This window comes from Pygocentrus nattereri, chromosome 28 (genome assembly GCF_015220715.1).
Source record: "Pygocentrus nattereri isolate fPygNat1 chromosome 28, fPygNat1.pri, whole genome shotgun sequence".
Classification (NCBI taxonomy): domain Eukaryota; kingdom Metazoa; phylum Chordata; class Actinopteri; order Characiformes; family Serrasalmidae; genus Pygocentrus; species Pygocentrus nattereri.
In genome coordinates, this window is record NC_051238.1 from 13,945,923 (window position 1) to 13,961,605 (window position 15,683).

The following is a 15,683-nucleotide window of genomic DNA, read 5'->3' on the forward strand; positions in this document are numbered from 1 at the left end:
ACCAATGAACCTATACGTGTCCTCTGAGCTGTTATGCAGTTCTCACAACACGCTTTGCAAAAATAAGTATTAGGCCAAAACCTCATCTAAGAACTATGATAAAACAACGTCTCAAGCAGCAGGCAATGTATTCATAACCCTTCTGTGCAATAATGTTCAGTTTAAGAGGCATTGAGGTCTTCAGACCTCTGGGTCCTATCATCACTGCTGTGAAAAATTCAGGCTTAATACCTGGAACATTTCACATCAAACCACCCTGAATGACTTAATGATTTAATGATTCCAAAAATATTTAAAACTGTGCTTATTTCATTCATACCTTTTCATGAAAAGGGTGAATGTGCAATGGTTTAGCTTTTTATGTTTTTCTTATACAAAATGAAAAGTGCAATATAAAGAGTACTGTTGTCATTATTGTTATTATTATTACAATCCAGTGCAGAGAGAAAGAGATCTGTACGAAAAGCTGGAGTCTTTCACTTCTGACCGGTCTCCACACATAATAGCCTGCCCCGTGGAGGAAGGAGTGGCCGAAAGAGGGAGGGGTAAGAGAGAGAGAGAAAGAGAGAGAGGGAGAGACAGAGTGGGAGAGAGGCAGGGAAAGTGAGCAGGAGCACTCCGCAGTAGAAAGGAACGAGTCAAACAGTGCAAGAACCAAAGTAAAGCTAGAAAGGTAGAGAGAGATATAGAGGGAGGTAGACAGAGACAGTTGAGTGTAATGCAGAGAGAACACCAGCCTATTTAAAGCAGTACAGTAACAGAGGAGAGGAACAGATTCATGTAAGAATTTCAAACAGGGAGAGAAGAGTGCTGTGTTGGACCCTTTTGCTCTCGGACAGGATAGAGACAGAGGAGAAAGGGAGAAAAGAGGAATAAGACGTGAGAGGAGCCCTCGCATGCTGAACTCCTGAGACACACACACACACACACACATTCAGAAAGAGCTTTCTCCCCCTGCGGCAGCTGCAGAGAGAAAGAGAGAGAGAGAGTGAGAGAGCCTGCCATTCCTCTGGAGTCTACGGGACCATGGCACCTGTCAGAGACGGAGTGGCGCTACGCTGAGTGTGTACACACATAGATACACTCAGAGAGAGAGAGAGAGAAAGAGAGAGAAAGAGAGAGAAGGACCAGTACAAAGGTGAGTGAAGACTGGAATTGCTCTTTAGAACTGCCTGGCTGCCTTCTGTGTGTGTGTGTTTGTGTGTGTGTGTTTCTCATGGGGTGGCTGAGTTAATTTGAAGGCGTTTTCACACTAATCACTATTAGACTGTATTGTGTTCAATAGCATTTTAGTGAACAGTATAATCCACCGTTAATACTCTCAAAATCTCATTATCTCTAACACACACAACCATACATACACTTAATCTTTCTCTGAAATACATTTACACCTTGCCTCTCTCTCTCTCTCTCTCTCTCTCTCTCTCTCTCTCTCTCTCTCTCTCCTGACCTGGCCAAATTACACGTGTTTAGTTGATTTTCTAAGTGTGAACAAGTTAACACATCCTCTACAGAGAACACTTCTGCTCATTTTAATGCAAAGTTACTGTTTGTTTGCTGAATTTACTATGGTGGAAAAAATAAATGAACAAAATGCATCCTGTACAAAAGTTATGATACATTTTACACTTTATTCCAATACGATAAACTTATTAAATAGACATAAATTGTGCAATAAAATGTGAAGAAAACACCATATTGAAGTGTCTGGTGTGTATTCCCTGTATATATTGTATTAACTTATTTTCTTGAGGAAAACAAAATATGTACCTTGACCAGGAGTGTTCAAACTTTGCATATAACTGTACATATAAATTGACTATATATATATATATATATATATATATATATATATATATATATATATATATGCTGTGTTAGTGTGTGTTGCACTGGTATGAGTGGATCAGATACAGCAGTGCTGCTGCAGTTTTTAAATGCTTTGTCCTCTTATTGTACACTCTGTTAGATGCTCACTACCTTGCTCTGCTATGTAGATGTACAGTCAGAGACAGTAGCTTGTGTGTTGCTGCACAGTTTGTGTTAGTAATCCTCTAGTCCTTCATCAGTGGTCACAAGACACTGTTGGCTGGGTATTTTTGGTTGGTGGACTATTCTCAGTCCAGCAGTGGCACTGAGGTGTTTAAAACTCCAGCAGCACTGCTGTATCTGATCCACTCACACCAGCACAACACACACTAACATACCTCCACCATGTCAGTGACACTGCAGTGCTGAGAATGACCCACCAGTGTGTGTGTGTTGTCTGAATGTTTGTGTATGTGCAGGTGTTTGGGCAAAGTCTGTTCTATGCATATATAGGTGTATTGTGTGATATCCACACTTAGTCCCAGCATATGGATAGGACATCTGTATATGAAGATATTAGAGAGAGAGTGTAGGAGTATATATATATATAGGTGTGAGAGAGTGAGAGGGAGATGGGTAGAGAGAAAGAGAAGGAATGTGTGTGAGAGAGAGAGATAGACAGGGAGAGAGAGAGCGAGGGAGAGAGAGGGAGAGTAGTAAATTCAGGATCACTGTCAGTTTTTAGTCTGAAATATTTACTCTCCTCCACTGGGCTGAAATATTGACTTTTCATCATTGCTCGAGGGAAAGAGAAAAAGAAGCGAAGTTGTTCATTCGTTCGCACAAAAAGCAAAAGGCTGTCATCATCAACATTTTATGAGATTTTTATTTTCAACCTCGAGCATGAAGGATGTGCAGAGCTCCATATCAGGATTGGACGAGTGAGTGTGTGTTACGTTGCAGTAAGGATGCTGCTGAAATTCCACTGAATGAGATTCGGTGTTTTTCATTTGGTGATGTGTTAAACACACACACACACACACACACACTTACACACACACAGACTTTTGACTAAAACACTGAGACTTTGTCCTTTCAGCTTCCACTTAAATAACACAACATTCTTTCACTCACTATAAACACAGCTGAGTGTGTGTGTGTGTGTGTGTGTGTGGTTAATTAGCATTTTGGGTGGTGTGAGTTGTGTGATGACGTGTGTGTGTGTGTGTGTGTATATATATATATATATATATATATATATATATATATATATATATATATATATTGCTGCTGTTGGAACAAATACCTGTAAGATGAAAACTTTACAGGTGAAAAAAAAAGAGCCAGTAAGCCAGTGGTGAATACTTTACTGTGTATGTGTGTATGGGCATGCTGTAATGGGCCCAGACCACGGACAACTGAATTGTCCTAATTTTTTCTAATAAAATTATTTGATGTAACTTATAAACACTGCTAAAGTTTCAAGCCATATCATTCACTCACTAGCCTGTACAGTCCATGTATGGAAACTGATTTGCATATATTATTCCGTTCCTTCTGAATTCACTGTTGCTGTGATGCTGTGACTAGTGTGGATACAAATAAAATTGAAGTAAATGTATGATATGGGGCCTTTAAAGCCACACTGGGAGCTAACTTGTAAAGGTACTTTTTCAGGATGGCCCATTTCTTTTGACTATGATAGACTGATGGATTTAGTTTGTCTTTTTGTTAACATTCTTTGTTTTTTCCTCCAGTTTATAGCTTAGATTAAGCAGTTAAAATGTCAGTGTCTGTTTTTTTTAGCTTTATGAATACTGATGCAGCTATCTGCATATATATATATATATGTGTGTGTGTGTGTGTGGAGGGTAGCTATCCAGTAGCTGTCCTCTATCCTGATTCAGCTTTATAGCAGGCCAAGCGGGGGCATAGCTTTGTAGTTCTAAAATCACAGAGCATTCCTTCAATAGATTAAAGGAGTCAGGCAGCTCCTGTGTGCGCTGTAGGATTTGGTTGGACTGAATGTTTTTTACATTACGTTTGAGTTTGAGGTTAAAAAAGTTTTCTTTGAGCTTTTTGGAACAAAGTTCACAAGTGCAGCTGCATAAAACATGCTGGACTAACACACACACACACACACACACACACACACACACACACACAAAAGGCTGGTCTGGATTGTCATTCAGTGCGTCTGTCTGATTTTCCACTCACACCTACACATAGTGACCCCTTACATCCTGTACTACTTCTCTTCTCTTCTCTTCTCTTCTCTTCTCTTCTCTTCTCTTCTCTTCTCTTCTCTTCTCACAGAACAAGTCTTCTCTGTCTTCTCCCTTCTTTTTCTTCTCTACCTGTTCTTACATTCATTGCATCAGAGACAAGGGGATGTGGGAAGAAAAGGAATAACAGAAGTTCAGGGGAGAAGAGAATAAGAGAGTTGGAGAGAGAGGGAGAGGGAGAAAGAGAGAGAAACGGAGGGAGAGGGAGAAAGAGAGAGAGGGAGGGAGAGAGAGGGAGACAGTTAGAGGGAGTGGATGGCTTTTAGCCGAGTGCCTCAGCCGGTATGGGTCGTTAATTGAGCTGCTCCCGAAGGGGGGTATCATACCCCAGATTAATTTGGCTCCCCTACATCACACACACACACACACACACACACACACACACACACACACACACACACACACACACACACACACACATTCCCTCTCCATCTCTCAGACCTCAGGAGTACTTAGCGCCGTCCGTTTCCCAGCTGTTACCGAGAGAAAATGCTCTGATGGTGCACTTTCTCTGTGTGTGTGTGTTTGTGTTTGAGGAAATTCATTTGCACGTTGCCTTTTATGTTTTGTTTGGGAGAATAATAGAGTCAAAGAGTGGTTTGTTCTCTTTTGACACTATAGGGCACTTTTAATCTCAAGGCTTACTATTCAGTAACACAGAGATGTTCAGGTAAGGGCAGGTCGGAATCAAATCATAAGTCAGGATGACGCTTGGCTTGAGTACTGCTCGGATCAGAGTCTCTTACCCAGCTCTTCAGGAACTACTGTAAATTATTTGGTGAGACTAATATGTAGGTTATGCAGTTATGAGTGAGGAGTGGAATCCAGGTCAGTATGCAGGTAGCTGCAGTTTAAAGGGCCTATATCACAGAAAAATGAAATTTCCTTACTTTTATAAATAAGAGTTTGATGTAGTGGGAAAAAACTTGAGTACCATTCTCTCCCCAATCTGTGCAGTCCACAGCCTGTTTTGAAGCTTTTGTGAAGTCACAAACACATGTACGTTTAACTACCTATTCAGCCTACATCAGTTTACCCTACCCATTCACACTAAAGGTGAAAGCCTGGACTGTTTTTTGATAGAGGCATAATACAAAAGAGGCAGACCACATACATAAATCAGATTTAAAGGTGCGAAAAACAAATTATGCAAAAAAAGGCATAAATGTTATAAACTGTCCACTTTGTTAAAACTAATATTGTTATTTAAATTACATATGAACTACTTTTTTATGTGAATCCATCACAACATTTTATGTAATTTCTTCAAGGCATCTATGTGCCAGATACAGTCATGTGAGGGGCAATCAGGATGAGGTGAAACGGCAGCTCTTGTCCTCCAGCTGTTGGGGCTAAAGACTTTAATCTGAGTCCATTTGAACTCTTTTCTCCCTCCTGTATGGCCTCACACAGTCCAGCTTTTGACTAAGCATGAAGGCAGAATGGGTTCCTATAGATTCTCATCTGCCTACAATGCAGCCAGTGTGCATTTGAATTTGAAAAGGCCAGTTACAAGCCTTCTGCAGCTGGGTGTCACTAGAAAGCAGTACTTTCAATGTGACATTCTTAAGTCCTCAAGTTCATAAATTCCTAGAAAAATAACGGAGAAAGCAGTTTTCAAGTGTTTATATAGGATAAAAGTGATTAACCTTTTCAAAGTTAACTGCACTGGAATAGTACTGCAGCTCATGAATGTATGTGATTACACATGAAAGTTTAAGAAACAATTGAAAATGTATCTTTAACTTAGCATTCAATTAACTGCTTGTCTATTATTGTACAACATATGAAAATTGGGCTATAAATAAAGATATTATTATTATATCACATTAATTACATGATATAGTCAGGCAATAAGCTGTATTTACATTTGATGTGCATTCTGTACTAACAACTTTTTTCTGCTTATTTTAATGTGAAGAAAAAATGTGGGGATATTGTAAAGAATTGTACTGTAAAACAAGCCTGTAGACACAAATGTAGCTTTTCATTAAATAAACTCATAATAAAAGATCATAATATTCACCTTAAGAAAACAAATATAAAATTGATTGAAAGTTGGGACTCTGCATTTTATTGCTTTACTGCTTCTTTTTGCTGACATCCATCCATCCATCCTAGTTCTAGTGTTACCTCGTCTGTGGCACCCGCATGTTCTGAAACATTAAAGTGGCTTTATCTGCTTGTGGCTGTTTGGACAGATGATGTGCAGCAGTTCCAGGTGTGTTGTCGCTGCGGGGCGTTCCATTAGAACACACATTCCCTACTCCCCTCCTCACTGAGCAAGTGGCCACTTGTGTGTGTCGTTGAAACGTCACTAGAGTTGAGAGTTTAGGAAATGGGGCGTAACCAAAACAGACTTCAGCCTGTGTCTTACTGGTCTTGGAATAATGTTCATTGCACCAAAGCCTAGGCTCATAGCTGGATTAGATGGCTAAACCCGTACTATTAGATAAATACTATTAGAGTGCTACATTTTCGCTCTGGCCTAAACTAAGGCCTAGCTCTTGTAGTCATGTTTTATTACTAAATTAAGTAAATATTTACAGAAAAAGCTTTTTTATAAGATGTTTTTTCATCTTTTGATGTAAAAAAAAGTTTTGAAACCTCACTTATTTTTTTTTGCAGAACTAGTTTGTATGCAATGCAGTAACTTTTCATCAAATTCAAATCAAAATAAAATATCTCTCCCAATATCCTTTTCACATACACGTTTGGTATCAACTGAAAGTTTTGATAGTTTCCTCACTTACGCCATTAGGCTATATGAAGAAATAATTCATAGAAATAACATCATCTTTTGTTATCATGAGTGATAACTGCAAGCTTATGGGTTAAATCAGACCTTTTGGTCATTTATGCATTACTGGATTACTTGCTTAATGAACATCAAACACATATGTAAACATTAAACTTATTTCTAGCGTCCCAATACATCAATACAGTCTGTTTGTTTGAGCTCAATCCTCTCTGCTGTGCTCTGTTAGGAGCGAGAGTAATGTAAATGCATGTGTTTATGTGAAGTGTTTGTGTACTGTAGTTAAGGTGATGAGTGGGATGATAAATATTTCATGTCAGAGTTGCGCGATTAGCATTTGTGCTAGCCTCAGCGTACCTCGTTACCTTCATCTTCAGAATTAGAGCCCTGATCAGGAATCACTGCATCAGCCAGATCAGCATACTGGAACAACACAGAATCCAGCAGAAACACCCTTGTAGCACAGCATATGGCATTCCTTCTGCACTTTAAAGTGATAAGAATACAAAATAAATCTAATTTACACCATTTTTCACTTGCTCCAAATGTGAACAATCAGCCAAGACATGTTTAGGGGTTGAAGTTTCTTTTGGTTCTGCTATTGTTACAATACCAAGCTTCTAAACAGAAACATTGCCTTTACTAAAGAACCCTTGAAGAACCCTTTTTATGTGTGCAGAGGTGGCTGGGTACTGTTCTGTAGCATTGAAAGGGGTTTTAAAAGTTAAACGAGCAGGATTTTGATGTTATACACAGCAAATGTGGACTATACTGTGTTTTATCTATATTTTAGGCTCTTTAACTGCAGGTGAGATGCAGAGGGAACTCAGGCCTGAGAAAGTGAGGGACAGAAAGAGGTCTGTGAGAAAGTATGTGGGAGACAGAATGATAGAAGAGATGGAGAGATAACATAGGATTAGAGGGGAGAAAGGGAGAGTGTTGCCCTTTGGAGCCAGCCTAAAGAAACACTGCATACGTCTCTGTGTGTGTGTGTGTGTGTGTGTGTGTGTGTGTGTGTGTGTGTGTGTGTGTGTGTGTGTGTGCGATTGCTGATTGAGGTCTTTGTCTTGGCCTTTTGTTGTGCTGTTACTACACTATAGGGCTGAGGGTACACTACTACTCTCTCTCTCTCTCTTTCTCTCTCTATCTCTATCTCTATGTCACTCTCACTCTGTTTCTGTCAGTGTTTCTCTCTATTTGTGTGTGTAGCGCTCTCTATTTGTATATGGCACATTGTTAAAAATTGTTCATATTGGCTGAATTAGCATGCTTTTCCTTTTAAAAACACAATAGATCATTATAATTGATGCAAATAAATAGACACAATTGAACAGTAAAGCGATATTCATATTACCAAAATATATTTGACATTTGAGCTAGTTTGAAGTATTCTCTTGGAATTACCCCAGCCATGGCATTCCGCATCATTTTAAAATTCCATCAGCAGCACACTTGATTTAACATGATGAAACATTGATTTGTCAGGTTAGATTTTGAGGGCTAACTTCAAGTAATACTCTGCTGCCACGAGGAGAGGAAAGAGTAAAACTCACACTGATATACATACAATCACTACTTACTTTATTAATGTTATTTGTATTTATGGTAGTAGATTGACTGCTATTTAATTCACATTCCCAAGTATGTAAACCATTTGCTTAGTACTGCTTTGCTCTCTCTCTCTTGCTCTTTCTCTCTCTCTCTCTCTCTCTCTCTCTCTCTCTTTCTCTCTCTCTCTCTCTCTCATTCTCTCTCTCTCTCTCTCTCTTTCTCTCTCTCTCTCTCTCTTTCTCTCTCTCTCTTTCTCTCTCTCTCTCTTTCTCTCTCTCTCTCTCTCTTTCTCTCTCTCTCTTTCTCTCTCTCTCGCTTGCTTAAGCTTCTGTCTCTCTGTCTTGTTCTTGTATACAGTCTGATAAAGACTCTTTCTTGTGTGAGCCAGTTAAAGGATGTGTGTTAACTATTAGTGAGCACCTTTCCTTAAGAGTGTCTGGATTTATGTGTCTTGATTGCATTTTGAGTGAAACCATGACAAGTTCTAACAGAGAAACCATTGTGTGTGTGTGTGTGTTTGTGTGTGTGTGTGTGTGTGTGTGTGAGTGAATGTTTGTTTATTGGCCAACTAACCCCTAACAGAGGAGCAATCTCATTAAGCATGACCCGCAGGCGTATCTGTGTGTGTGTATGTGTGTGTTTATGCTGGTATAGTAGTGTCTGTGTGTATAGACGTTTAGGGTGGCTATAACTAAACACTGCTGATTAAAAACAGGCAGTAGATGTGTGTGTAGGGGTCGGTCAGTATGCCACCACTTGACTGATTAACTCTGACTGTGTTTGTGCGTGTGTGTGTGTGTGTATGTGTGTGTTTGTGTGTGTGAGCATAATAGCTGCTTTATGTTCATGCATATTCATATGCGATGTGTGAATTTATGTGCATCATTCTTCTGCATCATTTGTGGAATTGACAGCCAAGGCAAGACAGCAAGAGGGGATAGCCTATTGTCATTATACTGCTACACACAGGACATTTGCTCAGTACTGTATTACGATTGTAATATGCTAAAAATATATTAGAAAATTCTTGATATGGATAATGACAGGCCTGCATTATTTTTTTATTAAAATGATTTATGTTTATTAGGTCATGCAAATGCTTTGATTCACCCTAGCACTCAACGAGCATCTGTGATTGGTCAGGACACTAACAGCACACAGTAAAGCATTATGTGATTAGTTAGAGGGCTCATTTGCATATTGCATACTTCTGTGACAGCAATATAGTGAAGGCCAGTGTTGTGATAATGAATAGCTAACTGTGTGTGTGTGTGTGTGTGTGTTCATGTGTATGTGTAATCTTAATGATTATTTCAGCCTAAAACTAGTATTTCACAGAGGTGGAAACAAGACGTATGACCTGGACTCGAGCCTGATTCGAGTCACGAATCTGGTGACTTTAGACCTCTGGTGTTACATGTTACTTGTCATGTTATATAGTATTCTGTTGTGTAGCATGTGGCATTGCACCTCTGTAACCTCAGCGATTTCACAAAATTCACTTTTTTTTGTGTTTTGTGTCCATCAGTGTTTTTTCACTACAGTACCCAGCATGCATTATACAAAAATATCATACAGCAATGGGAATACCCATCACAGGAATAAAGACATCCGCTGCTGTATTCAGTCTGCACTTTCAGCATTGGGTTCAGAAAATGACAAAAACATGACTCCAAAACGTTTTGGAGACTGTGGTGTGTTATAATATATATGCACACCTCCATTCCTCTATCCCTATATCACTGCCCCCCTCTCTTTCTCACTGTCTCTCTGTCTCGATTAGACCCTAACTCTGTGAGACAAGGAGCCCAATACGTTGTGACACTGGTGTGAAAGCACTGGTGTGGGTGCGCGGGACACTGATGTATTCCCTTCGAAACACAGTTTGACTGAGAGAGGCAGATAGACTCCTACAGAAACTAAAGCCTGGCCTGGACTTTCAGAGCATCCTACAGCTTTACACATTCAAGATCTGTTAGACCTTGAAATGTAATGATATTCAGTTGGTTGCTATACTTGTATATAGGCCATTGGCAATTAAATTATCATTATGTGAAAGTTATGAGAGAGAGGGAAAAACAGAGAATGGGAGAAAGGGGAGTGAGAGAGAGAGAGAGAGAGAGAGAGAGAGACATTAAAAAGGCATTAAGGATTATGGGTAATGGAGCAGGGCCGTCGGTGTGGATTAGCTAATGCTCATCAGGCTGTATGTGTGTGTTTGTGTGTGTGTGTGTGTGTGTGTCTAAGCACACCATTCTACCTAGTAGAGCAGCCAAGTACTTTTAAGATATTTGTGAATGTGTGTGTTTGTGTGTGTGTGTGTGTATGTGTGCTGAAAAACAAAGTACTGCAATGAATTTACTTAATTTATTTGTACATAATTTCTACAATAAGCAAAACATATTACATCAACACTACTTGTATGTTGGTGTACTAACCTTTGGCAATAATTTGGTGTTGAGCATGCCCTGATATGATTATATCATGATAATTACATAAGCTTTTATTACATGATTTTTTTCATGATAAGAACAAGGAGGCAGTGTCACTGACATGAAGCACCACTCCTTTACAGCACTGCTATTTGAATGCTAATTGCGCCCCCTTGTGGAGAATTTTCAGACTGCTAAATGTGCTAATGAGATACATACTTAGGGAGAGAGTGAGTGTGTGAGCCAGTGAATAAGGGCGTTTTTACACCCAGGACCACTCGATCTGTGAGTTTGGTAAAGGTCAACCGATCTCTGGCCCTTGTGTAATCACTGGCTATCGCTTCTGGGGCACTGTGTGGGATTGCATGATTGATTGACTTATCCAATCACTTCCCTTTTCATGTTGTGTGATAGTGGGAAAAGGATTGTTGTGGACAGTGGAAGAGAAGGAATGTCCAAAAGATACATGGTGCAAAGAAGGCAATCAAGCACAAATTGCCACAACTCACAATAATTATTAGTTGTTATGCTTGAGAGTTTGCATCCAAGCAAAATAACAAAAAGCAGCAACTGAATGAAGCTAGTGCCTCTAATTTTGTAAAGATACATGCAGAAAAGTGACATATGAAATTGACCCTTAAATTGATCCACAGAGCTTGACTTTCTCCTCTTTCTCAAGGGTGAGAGCTTAAAGTACTGTTTATTTGATCATGACAGTTATGGTGTTCTACCAGGTTTTGCATTGTTGTTAGGAGTCCTATTTTCTCTCTTTTTAAACTTAATTTCCTTTGGCTTAGCCCTTCCTTATGAAAGTAGATTATCTTTTTATTTCCTCAGATCTCCTGAGAGGGAACAACTTGTATTTAGTGGCCATTCTGACTGAACATTAATAAATGAAAGGCTGACTATTTCACAGCACTGCATGTGTATGTGTGTTTGTGTGTTGCAGACACCTTTTCCTGCTGCGAGAGGCTGAAGTGTGTATGCAGCAGGCAGTCTGTAAATAATGAAAGATGCTGGTAGAGATTGGACATGGAGAGCTGCATGTTTGTGTGTGTGTCTGTGTACAGTGTAAGGATGAGTGCAGACAGGACTCTGCAGACTGTGCTCTACTAGACACACCCCTAATGAGAGGAGTTGCCTGTCAGTCTGTGCACATCTGTAAAGATGAGAGAAAGTATCAGAGCAAATCACTCTAATCCACTCTGAGCAAATTTATTTAAGCTCATGAATGAAGTGACACTTATCTGTGCTTTGCACATATTTTCAATATGCTTTGCATATCTACAGAGAGAGAGAGAGAGAGCAAGTGAGGAAAGGGGGAGAAGGAGAAAGAGAAAGAAGCGACAGGGAAAACTTGCTTATGCAAAAGGCTGTCGTATTGTTTCTGTACAACTATCTATATTGCCTTATGAGAGAGAGAGAGAGAGAGAGAGAGAGAGAGAGAGAGATACTGAGAGACTTAAGAGCACTGCAAAAACAGATTGCACAGAAGAACTGTGCGGACAGATCAAATGTCCTACTGTCAGTGTGTGTATATCTATGTGTGTGTGTTTCTGTGTGTAATATTGAGTGTCTGTCACCAAAAATCATTGACATTCTAACCATTGGCACCCTGGGGCATCTCAGTAATCCAATACCTGTCAGTCTGTATCTCCCTCTCACACACACACCTGAACTCTGTACACACCCTTAATGGTTATTTGCCCCAGGGCACCCCTCAGCAAAGAGTGGGGAAGTTTTATGTGTGGGAGAGTGTATGTGTGTGCGTAAAGAGAAAGAAGTGGTTTTAGGGACAGGTAGGAGGGATAGGTAGAGGGGCACTGAAAGAGGAGAAGTTCTTTTGTTTCTTTTCTCTTTGTGATGATCAGCAAAAATGTGCTCGCTGGTGTGAGCCAGTGATGGTGCATTGTGTGACTGACATTTACAGTCTTTAATGTAAACCATAAACTAATGTGTACATATGTGTGCTTAATGCTGAGTTTTAGCCCTTTTTTATTATCTACATCCACATTGGCACAATTTGATGTTAAAGAAAGTCATACAGTGTTAGTTATTGCACTCCTACACATTGGTTATAAAAAGAAAATGAATATTTGCAAATATCAACTGTAGAACTGTAGTAACTGTAGTAATACAATATTGTAGAAATTCTTTAGAAACTGTAACTACTACCATAGAAACTATAATGTAGACACTAGTACTTGCAGCAATGATATTCTACACCATAGTACACCATAGTGCTGTAGCACTGTAGTACACTGTTGTGATATAGTACTATAGAACACTGTAATGCTGTAATGCACTGTAGTACTGTATTGTTCTAACACTGTAGTACAATGTGCTTTAGTACTGTAGTAGACTGTAGTAACTGTAGTATTGTAGTACACTGTAGTGCTGTAGTATTGTAGTACAATGTAGTGCTACAGTACTGTAGGACACAAGTGCTGTAGAACTGTAGAACACTGAAGTGCTGTAGTAGTGTAGTACACTGTAGTGCTGTAGTGCTGTAGTACACTATAGTAACTAGTACTGCAGTACAAATGTAACTGTGATTCTATGAGTTCTGTGACTTTATGAGTCTGAGCATGTCACTCGCTGTGCTAGGAATGGTTCACTCATTCACTATTACATGTTCATTACATGCAAATGTTCTTTGATGCTCTTCTGAGCTCAGCAGTAGAGTCACCTGTCATTACACATAGAGTATAACATTTCTGTCAGTAGGAGTTGGTGCTGCCAAAGCAGATGGTGCCCACATGGTCCTGAGATGGAGCTAAATGGGGTTGGGCTGGCATCGTGTCTCAGGGTGGGGTTTGAGGGGTTGACACAGGGCAGAACAATGTAAAGGGACGTGCGGTACAGGGGACAGTTGGGGAAAGAGCAAAATCAGGCTTCTGCAAAGGGCAGTGGAGGGACAGCGAAGCACAGAGAACAGTGTGTGTGTGTGTGAGAGAGAGAGAGAGAGAGAGAGAGAGAGAGAGAGAGAGAGAGAAAGGGGAGTGCTCAGCGAGGCGGAGATCAGACAATAAAGAGAATTCCTGCCTGCATTCCTCTGGTGCCTCCATGAATGCCAACACACACACACACGGTTACTACCCATATTATATTACTTATGATTGTATTTGCTCCAATAGAGAAACGATACAATAGTAAAGAAAAGAAATGTGATTCTTGTGAATATATAGAGGATTTAACAAGATAGGCAAACGTACATGGAATTAAATTAGAATTCAAGTGAGATTGTCAAAAGAAGAGCACTGAGTCAGCATTCCAGTCCATACTGACCAGTGGTGAATTTTTGTATACACATTTTGCATGTACTTACACTCATTACAATAATTGAGAGAACAAAAAGCTAAAAAAAATATAAAATATATCATATAATCTCAGTTATATGTAATGTATGTAATATATATTGTCTTTAAATCTGAATTATTGACACTCCAAGAGTGCTCCTTAAAGAAGGTGTTCTAGAAACTGTGTGTAAGAGATAAATACTTGCATAGAAAGTAAATGTGACACTAGCATGTCCAGAGGTTTACTTCAATTACCCACATGTACATTTATACTCAAATCCTAATGAAACTGTAATTAAACTAAAGGAATCTGAGTGGTGACCTTAATTAGTCAAATTAGTTCTGCTGTGAATTAGAATGTGTATTAGTGTGCTGGGGTGTGTGTGTGTACATGTGCTCTTGTGGGGGTGCAAGTGTCCTGTGGTTTAATTATATTAATTATATAGTGAGTAATTTATTAAGTCTCTAGTGTATATCTGAGGTGTGTGTGTGTGTGTGTGTGTGTGTGTGTGTGTGTGTGTGTGTGTGTGTGTGTGTGTGTGTGTGTGTGTGAAAGAGAGCACTCGACTAAGAACAATAACCTAGAGACAAAAACACACAAAGAAGTGGTAAAATATCTAGATTACTGTGTTTAAATGTCTTTTTGTTGTGGAATTTACTTCAAAACCTTTTCATATCTAAAAAGTAGTTTGACAGATTATATAAACACTGTTTACAAGTATTAAAATCAATTTTATATGGTCCATATAAGCCCTGCGATGGACTGGCGACCTGTCCAGGGTGTATCCTGCCTTCCGCCCAAAGACTGCTGGGATAGGCTCCAGCAGCCCCCCGCAACCTTGACGGAGAAGCGGCTTAGAAAATGGATGGATGGATGGATAGATAGATGGATGGTCCATATAAGAACACTTTCACCCTTATTTGCCCATTTAGCCCATAGCAGTCTAGTTCCACCCATTCACAATGAAGTCATAAGTAGTGTTTCAGTCTGAATTGCTTTTTTGAATGAAGTACTGCATAGATCAATCAAAACAGGTCATTTATGTGTATCAATCTGTCAATCAGCAAGACAGGCACCTTTTTAAAATTTCAAATATAAAGAGAGGTTAAGAATAAGATAAAGAAATGCTCATATAAACATAAATTATAACCATTTATGGTACATAAAATCATTATAAGGGGGACTTTCAGATGATAATATTTTTATTTTAGAAATATTATCCGCATTTTCTGTTGATGAAAATTTATTGTCTTGGTCATTTGATTTATTGTCTTGGTCAAACTGCTGTGTTGTGTTTCCCTTTTAGTCAAATGTATTAATCTGTCCCACAAAACAGAGGCGTTGTGCATAAAATTCAAGAAATTGTAGCATAGCGTCATGTTAATTGCACTTATTTATTTCAGTAGAAATTGAATTTTCCTTTGTAGCCTCCAGGCCTTTCCCTCAACCTATTTCTAACATAGTTAAATTTCATGGAGCTCTTGCAGTGCTTAAAATCAATAAGCTGATTATATTCTACTGCTCTAGCACATTCCCCCACAGACTTGA

The 15,683-nt window shown here is 39.3% G+C and overlaps 1 protein-coding gene across 1 annotated transcript in view; it reads left to right on the forward strand.

Moving 5' to 3' along the window:
• The first annotated feature begins 587 nt into the window (after positions 1-587).
• The window catches only part of sema3b (sema domain, immunoglobulin domain (Ig), short basic domain, secreted, (semaphorin) 3B), a 62,364-nt gene continuing 47,268 nt past the window's right edge, over positions 588-15,683 (forward strand). Inside the window, exon 1 of the mRNA XM_037535834.1 lies at positions 588-1,138. The gene's annotated coding sequence lies outside the window, so the exon portion shown is untranslated. The remainder of the gene's footprint in view (positions 1,139-15,683) is intronic.